General features: G+C 39.4%; 2 long non-coding RNA genes across 4 annotated transcripts in view; both read left to right on the plus strand.

The window, feature by feature from the left end:
- Nucleotides 1-323: 323 nt before the first annotated feature.
- Nucleotides 324-5,903, plus strand: LOC140075060 (uncharacterized). Of its 2 annotated transcripts, XR_011849340.1 has the most exons (3): nucleotides 329-410; nucleotides 1,082-1,255; nucleotides 4,995-5,903. It is a non-coding gene; the product is annotated as an uncharacterized lncRNA (long non-coding RNA). The 2 variants fall into 2 exon arrangements; XR_011849339.1 differs by having other exon boundaries at nucleotides 324-1,255.
- A 59-nt stretch (nucleotides 5,904-5,962) lies between these two features.
- LOC140075058 (uncharacterized) overlaps nucleotides 5,963-12,798 on the plus strand; it is a 183,296-nt gene continuing 176,460 nt past the window's right edge. For both annotated transcript variants that reach the window (XR_011849335.1, XR_011849336.1), the window contains exon 1: nucleotides 5,963-8,690. This is a non-coding gene — a long non-coding RNA (uncharacterized lncRNA). The remainder of the gene's footprint in view (nucleotides 8,691-12,798) is intronic.

Consider the following 12,798-nt stretch of genomic DNA (forward strand, 5'->3'; position numbering starts at 1 on the left):
GGATTTTGGACTTGCCTTGTACGCCAGAAAAATTGCAAACAAGGCTTGATAAGTGCCTCCAATTGCCTTCAATATATATCCTTTTTTTATTGTTTCTTTTCTACAGTTTATATTCTATTTTCTAACAGCAAATAAGAGAATTAAGATTATAGATGTTTCATTTTAATGTAAAACTTGTGATAAAATAATAGTAATAATGATTGTGGGCTGCACTTATACCAGGGCTACATGAGTCACGTGATGGAATATTGGGACACGAGGAGCCGGAGCTGTGACATCACAACAGCTGAACAGAAGCAGAATGTGTTACTAGAGGAGACAACTGGGAGGAGACGGCTCCATGGAAGTCCTGCTGCGCATGGAATCTGCTCTTTTTGGCCTTGTTCACACATCGCTGGGGGAAACCGCATGTATACTATGTGTTTGTGCTGTGATTATCTGGGCATTTATACAATTATCAGGCAGAAATATCTCTCTAGGTTGTAGGTGATGGGCAGGTTTACTAACATTATCTACAAGTCAGTGTAAGGTAATACAACGCCTTAGTTGTAGTGATGTCTAATGCTGGAGGAGGAGGCTGATGCAGGGTAAGACTATCCGCTGTACATTTACCCCTCCAGAGGTGCTCATATATTTTGGAATAGAAAAGTGCAGCTAAAACTCTTTTTCAAAAAAAAATCTCCCTATTTGGTTTTACATTATTTTATCTTTGCTGATTTCCTGACCTATTGTCCCAAGTTATGATCCCCCAATGTCATTAATATATTTACAATCCCCATTAATGAATTATTCAATCTTAACATAAACAACCCCCCCGCACAAAAATTACAAATATTAAACCCATCGCCTCCATATGTACATAGTGCAGTGTATGAAGGTCAATCCCGATGACTTATTATACACAATGTTTTCCCCAATGTAATGTTATTCTGATAATAGCGCAGCCCCCGGGAGAAGCAATATTGGGGTAACCCAGGGCCGGGCGTGGATGACTGGCTGTCACATTGATGGGGATATAAAAGTTCTGTTCTTTGTACCAGATGTGATTATACGACTAGTAAAGAAGCTTTCCCCCGTACAGGCTGCGCTATGTGTGTATTATCTCCTATAGTGAGGACACTGATACATGTCCGTGTGATCGCTGGAGGGAAGAAAAGCGCCAGTATCCGGAGGTGTGAATGTGAGCCTATTCCTGGATGAAGTCTTCCTGCTTTACCACACGAGGAGAGCGCTGGTTCATAGAAGAGCGAAGATCGTAAGCGTAAAGTTACAGACGTTTTTATATTTCAATTTTGTGAACATATAAACTGAGGGACAGGTTTGGAACTCTCCGCAAGACTGTATATGGTATGTGCCCTGTATATAACCCTGTATATATATATATATATATATATATATATATATATATCCTAAATACATATATACAGGTATATATATAGCTATATAAAGTGGCCCCATTACTTATATACCTATATACAATCAGTGGTCCGTTACACATATACCTTTATACAATCAGTGGCCCCATTGTACTTATGTATATAAAGACAGTGTATATACATGTAGACAGTCAGAGCCCCCTTAAAGGAAACCTACCATCATGGATCTACCTATTAAGGTAGGTGCCTCTAATGTATGTAAGGAGAGCCCTTTTAAGGGCTAATCCTTTAGTCCCCTTTATCTTTTTTAATCTTTAATTGTGGTAATATGCTAATTTGCCAATTTGCACATGCGCAGTACGCCGGTTTCGTGGATGAGGGAGTGCTGCTTCTCGTAGCTGTGCCCTGAAGACATCCGGGTAGGCGGATCAAGGTGGCTACTGGGGCGTGGAGTAGCGCACCGTGTAGCCTCAGCTCTGGCTACTCCACGTCCCAGTAGCCTCTTTGGTAAATTAGCATATTACCACAATTAAAGATTAAAAAATAAAGTGCTTAAAAGGGCTCTCCTAAAATACATGAGAGGCACCTACCACCGGATCTACTTTAATAGGTATATCTGTGGTGGTAGGTTTCCTTACATACCTATAAACAGTAAGAGGCCACATTCAGACATTGTAAGGACGTATGATATACATCGGCATAGACGCTTATGGTGCCGGGCGTGGTACGGGGAGTACAATGTATGGTCACCGCACTCTGCCGTCACTGCAGATATGATAGAAGAAGCTCTATCTCCGGCTGTAAGATTGGCCGTGCTGCGCTGCTTGCTATGGAGAGGGGAGGGGTGAGCAGCGCAGTACAGCCGGGCGATCACACGTTAGTGTGAATATACCCTTACTCATAGATCTATATACATTCAGTGGCCACCTTACACATTTACCTATAATTATCCACATATATATAAAGTGCGCTGCACCCTTACACACAGATAAAATATTTTGGATCGTTTTTTGACGGACTGAAAACGCATGTGTTTTTGTATGTTTACCATGCGTTTGGCTGGTTTCAATCTGTTTCACAGCTGCCTAGAAATGAAGATAAAACAGGGTTAAACCAGCCAAACGCATGGTACACAAACAAAAACGCGTGTCCAAGAACGTACTTAGTGACAGCGCCCTAAGGATGTGGTCACACACACTGCATTGCTTCAATTTAGAAGCTGAATCAATGCTCACGGGGGTGCGCCTCAGCCGGACCTTTCAGGGTGCAGTCACACGCCGCTTTTAACGAGAGATTTGCCTGATTAAACAGCTGTTAACACGTGCGTTTACAAAACTCCAATGTTGACATTTGTGTTAATGCATGTGTTAACATTGTGTTAACAAACACATGCATTAACGCGATGTTAACACATGCATTAACAGCTGTTTAAGTAGGCAAATCTCTCTTCAGCTGTTGCAATGTGTTTTTAAACGCGGCATGTGACCGCACCCTCAATGTTAAGTCCTCAACCATTATCATCCACACCTGCTTTTGGCTTGAAAAACTGCGTCTGAAAAACTGAATGTGTGGCTGCACCCTTAATTTTGAACCCGTTTTGGATCCGTTTTTAAGCAGTCTGTTAAACGTATCCGTTTTTGACAGGTTTTACCAATTGTCTTAATTAAAACTGGTCAAAAACGGATCCGTTTTCAAAAAACGCATGCGTTTTTAAAGAACGGATGCATTTTTTAACGCATACTTTTTTTAGCGGACTGCTTAAAAACGGACCAAAAACGGGTTCAAAACGCCATATGTGGCATCACCCTTAGTAGAGATGGGTGCTGCAGTGGGGAATTTTAAAACTGAGTAGTCTTTTTAAATTTCCCATTCTGTGTCAAACTACATACATTTACATAAATATTATATTACCGTATATACTCGAGTATAAGCCGTATTGAGTTTACAGTGGTCTGGCAGATTTATAAGGTGGTCTGTGAAGGTGGTGACTGCAGCATGCAGCCCGGCAGTCACCACCAGCCTATGGCGTGGGAGGAGCAGTCCGGGGAAAAGGTAGTGCCTCGGACCGCCCCCTCATGAATATGTCGGACCACTGTGGGCTCGGTTATTTGAGGATACGGCGCTGCATAGTCTTCTAGATTTATCGGAGGGTTTTCAAAAAGGGGAAGCGCTAGAAACTGCTGATTTTGTTAAGCAGATCCTAGTGCATTTTGTAAGGGTGAGAGGTCTTCTTTAAAGAAAACCAAAGGTCCCTAAATCAGTATCAAGACCCTTTTGTGACAGCGAATCAATAAAATAATGTGAGATTCCCCAGTAGACGTTTTGAATAAAAAGACCCCCCCATTCTGTTATCACTAATTGATATAACATGGATCCTGAGAGATTTGGGACTGCAGTTATGGACTTTTTATAGTGAAGTGAGAAAGTGTTTCTTAAAACCTTCCCCAATGATCACAATATGGTCATTAATGTGATGTCTGAGGCGTCTCCTGGTGCGCCCCATGGATTACATTTTGCAGGTACATTCTACAAAGCAGACGACCCCCGGGAGGAACAGGTAAGGAATTCATCTGGTTTATGTTCATCTCCAGTGGATTTTCTCTCTTCCGATAAGGATGTGCAGTTACAGCTGCTCCTTCAGAGAAAGTCACATTGTGAATGGTAAAGGTTTAGAGGTGGTGATGGGAGAGCTCATCTTTCTTCTATAGAACAGATGGGAAATGTAAAACTCTAAGAGAAACAAAACTTTTACTACAATTTAAGAATAAAAATAACAAGATGGAATGAATCATCTGGAAGCATTGGCCCCTTATCCAGGATGATAAGACAATAGGCCCCTTCCTTCCAAATCCACCGCCCATCATTTACACCAGAACACAGGACCTTGGTGACAGAATAGCCCCTACAGTCACAGGTCTAAACCTTCACCATTACATATATAGTGTTTATATATTACTAGATGTGACTATTAGTGATCACAGCCACAGGGGAAATCATTGTTACTGTCATGCAGGCTTTATAGGTAGATGATAACTGACTGTATCCAATGTACAAATCTGACTTTCACCTGATGTCTTATAAAACATAATGGGGGATATATATATAAGGGCTTTATATGGCTACAAGCCCAGGAATAATCACAAAAATTTATGAACCACCAGATTATCCGGTGCGATGTGGCCTTTATGATGTTACGCAAAATTTTTATATTTAGCCAATTGTTGTCTGTTTAGCAACTGCTCTATATTCATTTTGTGTTATTTTATCCATATTGAATTGGCTCATACTGTGCAAATTAGGACTATTTAAGTTAAAGTTTAAATAGTTTAAATAGTTATGGACCCTAGTAGTGCCAATACAGTAGTGTAACACATCCTCCCACTATATCCTGTAACACCCAGGATGTATTAGAGCACAGCCCGGCCTTAGTCGGCCAGTGATTATTACAGGCTGCAATTATTCATGGAGACACTATTGATGTAATAGAATATATAGAACATGAGTAGCCATAGCTATGACATCAAACAGCTCAACAGAAGGATGTGTTACAAGAGGTAGACATTATACAGAGGAAAGGTTGATATAAGTCCTACTATTTATGTAATTTGTTCTTTTTAGCCATGTTCACACATGGGGAAACAAAACGAAAGAAAGGATGAAAGGAAGGATGAAAGGAAGGATGAAAGGAAGGAGGAAAGGAAGGAGGAAAGGAAGGAGGAAAGGAAGGAGGAAAGGAAGGAGGAAAGGAAGCGAGAAAGAAAGAAAGAAAAAAGGGGCGAGGAACGAAGGGAAGGAGGATAGGAAGGAGGAAACAGAGAAAAGAAAAATAAGGAAAACAAAGAGAGAAAATAGAAAAGAAAATGTAAAAATAGAGAATCAGAAAAAAAAGTCAAAAGAAAGAAGCCTTAATCATGTAATTTCTGCAGATTATTTTACTGTCAACTAAAAATAAAGTATATCATCCTCCTACTGTACCTGGGGCAGTTTTCAGTCCATGGAATACAACCACCATCCACACCATCCAGTGTTTCATGGACTGAGAAAAATAAAGAAAAGAAAAACAAAGAGAGAAAATAGAAAAGAAAATGTAAAAATAGAGAATCAGAAAAAAAGTCAAAAGAAAGAAGCCTTAATCATGTAATTTCTGCAGAATATTTTACTGTCAACTAAAAATAAAGTATATCATCCTCCTACTGTACCTGGGGCAGTTTTCAGTCCATGGAATACAACCACCATCCAAACCATCCAGTGTTTCATGGCCTGAGAAAAATAATGAAAAGAAAAACAAAGAGAGAAAATAAAAAGAAAAGAAAATGTAAAAATAGAGAATCAGAAAAAAAAGTCAAAAGAAAGAAGCCTTAATCATGTAATTTCTGCAGAATATTTTACTGTCAACTAAAAATAAAGTATATCATGCTCCTACTGTACCTGGGGCAGTTTTCAGTCCATGGAATACAACCACCATCCACACCATCCAGTGTCTCATGGACTGAGAAAAATAAAGAAAAGAAAAACAAAGAGAGAAAATAGAAAAGAAAATGTAAAAATAGAGAATCAGAAAAAAGTCAAAAGAAAGAAGCCTTAATCATGTAATTTCAGTCCATGGAATACAACCACCATCCAAACCACCCCGTGTTTCATGGACTGAGAAAAATAAAGAAAAGAAAAACAAAGAGAGAAAATAGAAAAGAAAATGTAAAAATAGAGAATCAGAAAAAAAAGTCAAAAGAAAGAAGCCTTAATCATGTAATTTCTGCAGAATATTTTACTGTCAACTAAAAATAAAGTATATCATCCTCCTACTGTACCTGGGGCAGTTTTCAGTCCATGGAATACAACCACCATCCACACCATCCAGTGTTTCATGGACTGAGAAAAATAAAGAAAAGAAAAACAAAGAGAGAAAATAGAAAGGAAAATGTAAAAATAGAGAATCAGAAAAAAAATCAAAAGAAAGAAGCCTTAATCATGTAATTTCTGCAGAATATTTTACTGTCAACTAAAAATAAAGTATATCATCCTCCTACTGTACCTGGGGCAGTTTTCAGTCCATGGAATACAACCACCATCCAAACCATCCAGTGTTTCATGGCCTGAGAAAAATAATGAAAAGAAAAACAAAGAGAGAACATAAAAAGAAAAGAAAATGTAAAAATAGAGAATCAGAAAAAAAAGTCAAAAGAAAGAAGCATCAATCATGTAATTTCTGCAGAATATTTTACTGTCAACTAAAAATAAAGTATATCATGCTCCTACTGTACCTGGGGCAGTTTTCAGTCCATGGAATACAACCACCATCCACACCATCCAGTGTCTCATGGACTGAGAAAAATAAAGAAAAGAAAAACAAAGAGAGAAAATAGAAAAGAAAATGTAAAAATAGAGAATCAGAAAAAAAGTCAAAAGAAAGAAGCCTTAATCATGTAATTTCAGTCCATGGAATACAACCACCATCCAAACCACCCCGTGTTTCATGGACTGAGAAAAATAAAGAAAAGAAAAACAAAGAGAGAAAATAGAAATGAAAATGTAAAAATAGAGAATCAGAAAAAAAAGTCAAAAGAAAGAAGCCTTAATCATGTAATTTCTGCAGAATATTTTACTGTCAACTAAAAATAAAGTATATCATCCTCCTACTGTACCTGGGGCAGTTTTCAGTCCATGGAATACAACCACCATCCACACCATCCAGTGTTTCATGGACTGAGAAAAATAAAGAAAAGAAAAACAAAGAGAGAAAATAGAAAAGAAAATGTAAAAATAGAGAATCAGAAAAAAAAGTCAAAAGAAAGAAGCCTTAATCATGTAATTTCTGCAGAATATTTTACTGTCAACTAAAAATAAAGTATATCATCCTCCTACTGTACCTGGGGCAGTTTTCAGTCCATGGCATGCAACCACCATCCAAACCATCCAGTGTTTCATGGACTGAGAAAAATTACAAAAAGATAAACAAAGAGAGAAAAGAAAAAGAAAAGAAAAAGTAAAAAGGGAGAATCAGAAAAAAAAGTCAAAAGAAAGAAGCCTTAATCATGTAATTTCTGCAGAATATTTTGCTGTCAACTAAAAATAAAGTATATCATCCTCCTACTGTACCTGGGGCAGTTTTCAGTCCATGGAATACAACCACCATCCACACCATCCAGTGTTTCATGGACTGAGAAAAATAAAGAAAAGAAAAACAAAGAGAGAAAATAGAAAAGATAATGTAAAAATAGAGAATCAGAAAAAAAGTCAAAAGAAAGAAGCCTTAATCATGTAATTTCTGCAGAATATTTTACTGTCAACTAAAAATAAAGTATATCATCCTCCTACTGTACCTGGGGCAGTTTTCAGTCCATGGAATACAACCACCATTCAAACCATCCAGTGTTTCATGGACTGAGAAAAATAACAAAAAGAAAAACAAAGAGAGAAAATAAAAAGAAAAGAAAATGTAAAAATATTGAATCAGAAAAAAAGTCAAAAGAAAGAAGCCTTAATCATGTAATTTCTGCAGAATATTTTACTGTCAACTAAAAATAAAGTATATCATCCTCCTACTGTACCTGGGGCAGTTTTCAGTCCATGGCATGCAACCACCATCCAAACCATCCAGTGTTTCATGGACTGAGAAAAATTACAAAAAGATAAACAAAGAGAGAAAAGAAAAAGAAAAGAAAAAGTAAAAAGGGAGAATCAGAAAAAAAAGTCAAAAGAAAGAAGCCTTAATCATGTAATTTCTGCAGAATATTTTGCTGTCAACTAAAAATAAAGTATATCATCCTCCTACTGTACCTGGGGCAGTTTTCAGTCCATGGAATACAACCACCATCCACACCATCCAGTGTTTCATGGACTGAGAAAAATAAAGAAAAGAAAAACAAAGAGAGAAAATAGAAAAGAAAATGTAAAAATAGAGAATCAGAAAAAAAGTCAAAAGAAAGAAGCCTTAATCATGTAATTTCAGTCCATGGAATACAACCACCATCCAAACCATCCAGTGTTTCATGGACTGAGAAAAATAATGAAAAGAAAAACAAAGAGAGAAAGTAAAAAGAAAAGAAAATGTAAAAAAAGAGAATCAGAAAAAAAAAAGTCAAAAGAAAGAAGCCTTAATCATGTAATTTCTGCAGAATATTTTACTGTCAACTAAAAATAAAATATATCATCCTCCTACTGTACCTGGGGCAGTTTTCAGTCCATGGAATACAACCACCATCCAAACCATCCAGTGTTTCATGGACTGAGAAAGAAAAGAAAGAAAAAGAAAGAAAATAAAAAGAGGAGATATGAAGACGTCTGCTGCAGAGTGTCATCCCTTGCTGACAGGAGGTAGGTGCTCATTCCTCTAGTGTTATTGTTGCAGTTTTAGTCTTTTAGCAGGATAAGAAATGTTCTCATGATGTTCTCCAGAACTGGTTCCAGTAACTTCTGGGTCTGTAGATCTTTCTAGACGTTATGTACATAGAATACTGGGACATGCGCTGCACAGGATGAGCTGATTTGGTACGAATAAAATGAAATAAAGTAAAATAAAAACCTTAAAGCTGTAAAACAGAATAAGTATAGAGCGGTTGGTAATCAGCCAGTGATTGCTGCTTATAGAACCAGTGCAGTCTGTACTATGTGCAGTGTCCTGGGTACTGAGCAGGGGGCGCCATGAATCATTTTTTTTGGTGCACCTTTTACTTGGGCCGTGCAACACATTTCTGTCAGACTTTGCATTATAAATGTGGCGCACGGCCTGACTGAGCACCGGACGCCCATTTCAGTGGCGAACACTTCTTATATACATGTGGAAGCAGTTTACACATTGAAGAAGGTGCAAAGTCCGACAGAAAACTGGCGCAGGGGCTTCAGTAAATCTGGGCCCATGATGTATAAACCATCAGGTAAAAGTCAGATTTGGACGGGGGATAATGTCTGTTATAGTGTAAGTATAAAGTGTGCACAAAAGCTCCAATGATACAACCTCTGTCTGTGCTCACACATAGTCACATCTAGTAGTATATACAGACATGATGGGATATATTATTCCTGGGGATAGAGATGGATTTCCATATGCAGACGATGATTAGGTAAGTACTGTAGGTGATGCTGGAGATAAGTCTTTCCATGTGGTGACAATAAGGTGGTGGTGTCACTTACTCAGCCAGTAGTGTGAGACCTCAGTACCTCCATATCACATGCTGGGAAGGCCGTCTCCCCCTGCCCCATGTTACATGCTGCGCATTGTACAGCATAATATGTATATAACAGGGCACATCCTCACAGCACAGAGCGGAGCCATCAGCCCAGATGGGAAATGTCATGGAAGGGGCTGCAGGACGGAGGAACAACTTCCCCATGAGGTCACAAGTTACTGGACTGCATGGAGTCAGATCTGTGACAGTCCCCATGCCATAAGAAGACCGACTGACAGTGACTACATCCATGTAAGTGTATGTATATGCCCTATGTCTGTATCTGCTGTGTGTGCCTATTTTCTGTAGGTGTGTGTGGATATACTGTATGTGTGAATATGCTGTGTGTATTGGCTGTATATGTGTGTATATGTTCTATACATAGTATGTGTACGCCCAACTGTATATGAAGGGTTCACCTGGACTGGTGGAGGCAGGTAGTGGTGGAAGGGGTTAATTTGAGGCCATGCACTTTAATAGGAGAGGTTTTGCTGCAGTGCACTTTCCTCCTCCCCCTTTTCCTGTTTAGCAGGTCTCCTCTTCTCCATCTGTGTACTGCGACACTCACCAGAAGCAGAACCTCCCTCCCTCCCTAATTTATTGTTTCCTTTTACTGTTTTGAGTATCTGTGTCTTATAGTTCTGAAGTCACAGCTGGCAGAGTAAAATTGAAGATGAGAGAATGCTGCTTTGCTCGTCTGGCCGACTTGTCACCTGGGAGTCCAGATGGGCATAGTGCAGTCCTGAGCCGTTTTTCCTTTGGATGGAGAGATCACAATACAAGTGCCTACCGTTTTAAGATTTACGTGTTTTGAAAATTGTTAAAGAAAATATTATGTTAATAAATGCTGTGACTGGTTTTTCACCGCCCAACATGAGACTCGGTGTTTACTGATTTACATATTAAAGTATTATGTGGGGATATTATGTTATTGGGATAACAGAGTTTTGTTGCCTAAGAAAGTGCCGGGTTGGCCGGTCTTTATATACTTCATGTCTAAGTATAAGATGTATATATACTATATGGGGGATATTTATCAGGGCCTCTGCGCCACGTCACTGGTGTAGAAGCCCTGAAATAATTGCCAATGCTAACTTATTGCAAGCACTTGCGATTATTTTCCCCAATCCGCCACCTTTACCCCAGTGTGGCGTGAAGGGGGACGGGGACGGGGACGCGACCAGACGTGCAGAGGCTTTACTGTCCCTCTACTGAGGCTGTATTGTCCCCACGCCTGCGCACTTGCTGCAGCCGGCAAATTTTTAAACGCTGCGCAGGACCCCACTGTAGCCGGAGCCTCTTCATGTATCGGGCTGCAAGAGCGCTGGCGTTGATAAATAACCCCCATATGTGTATATAGAGGGGCACATTGACTTATAATGTAGCCAACTGCACTAAAAGTTCTCTGCCAGTGTATGATGCTGCGCCAGATTCATTAAGAACGTGCGCCAGAAGTCATGAATCCACACACCGCGTGCACTACTCCTACTTCTACTATCCCAATGCACTTACATGTCCGCTTGGGGGGGGACACCACCAAATACAGAATGGTGGCGTTGGGGAGCGGGGTGGGGGGGATCTGTGCTGACTTCAATATGTCATGACGTGATCAGTCATGACTGCGATCACTGTCACTGGCCAGTCTGATTGGTCACTGATCAACATCACAGGACCAATCAAATTTCAGTGGGTAGGTGTCCCCTTGCGATCCCCACCCACCTCATGCACTCGTCACCCTGTCTCACAAACCACAGAACCAGGAAGTCACTGCGCTCAGGGTCCAATATATATCGGACCGGAGTACGAAGGAGTTAAAAAGACTGGAGTGCTATCAATGGTAAAAACTGGCATGGATCTACATCAACAAATTTTCAGTAGTATTCAGTTCTTTTTAGTAATCCTAGTAACATTGTACAATAATATAACACAATAATGATGTATAATATGACATACAATTTTAGAAGAGTATTTATAGCAGGACCATAACTACAGGGTTAGCACATGGGGCCCACAGTGTCCGGGGGCCGTGGCATCTGGAGTACTGGGTGTATATGATATATGTTTCTGTATAACTTTATGTCTTTGTATCTATTTGTGTATTTACAGTATGTATGTTACAATGTGTATATACTTTATATGTATGTGATGTGTATATACTGCATGGGTGTATATGGTACTGTGTGAATATGTGTATTTGCTGTATGTATATGTGGTGTGTATACTGTATGTAAGTTTATGTTGTATGTGTCTGTGGTGTTTATACTGTATGTATGTGTATGCTGTATGTATATGTGGTGTGTATACTGTATGTATATTTATGCTGCATGTGTACATGCTGTGTATATACTGTATGTATGTTTATGCTGTATGTGCTGTGTATATACTGAATGTATGTTTTTATATGCTGTATGTGCTGTGTATATACTGTATGTATGTTTATACTATATGTATATGTTGAGTGTATATAATGTACGTATGTTTATGCTGTATGTATATGTGGTGTGTATATATACTGTATATATGCTTATACTGTATGTGTTGTGTATATGCTATATGTGTGTATATATAAGTGAGTGTATAAATGTGTGTGATTGTAATTCACATGTGTGAGTATATAAATATGTATATCTTTTAAAGGGGTAAACGGGGCCCTATTAAGAAGTCAGCTATGGGGCTCTGCCACTCCTAGTTACGCCCCTGATTAATAGGTATTAGTGAGAAGGTCAGTGTATAAACAAGTACATATTAACTCCTTCCTTCCTGACTCTACATCATAGGACGCGCGTAGTTCCCTCACCTTGACGTAGAGTTACGGCAGAACTTGCGATTTTGGGTCCGGTAACCTAGTAACCGGCAAGGGACCTATCATAGCGGGCCCTTGCAATCTGTACAGAATGGCCAATCAGACAGCGATCAAGTGGCAAGAGGAGGGCAGAGGAGGGCTACACGCCCCGTTCTCCTCAGTCCGTGTTGTGAAGTGAAGAGAACGGAGCCTGTGTCCTCATGCAATCCCCTCAGAGTTAGAACCTGCCATTTTAACCCCTTGATCACAGCTGCTCCTCTGTGATAGATTTCTCCCACACTTTAAGGGAGTTCCCAGTTTCTTTTTTTTTTGTCTAAAAAACTAATTAAATAAAAGTCAGTGCTAGTTAGTATCAGTGTCAGTCAGAGTCAGTGAGAGTCAGTCAGCGTACGTCACTGTCAGCGTAAGTCCCACAGCGTTATCCATTGTCGGACTGACAGTTTTGAGCAGTGAC

The sequence above is a fragment of the Engystomops pustulosus genome, chromosome 8, assembly GCF_040894005.1.
Source record: "Engystomops pustulosus chromosome 8, aEngPut4.maternal, whole genome shotgun sequence".
Taxonomy (NCBI): Eukaryota; Metazoa; Chordata; class Amphibia; order Anura; family Leptodactylidae; genus Engystomops; species Engystomops pustulosus.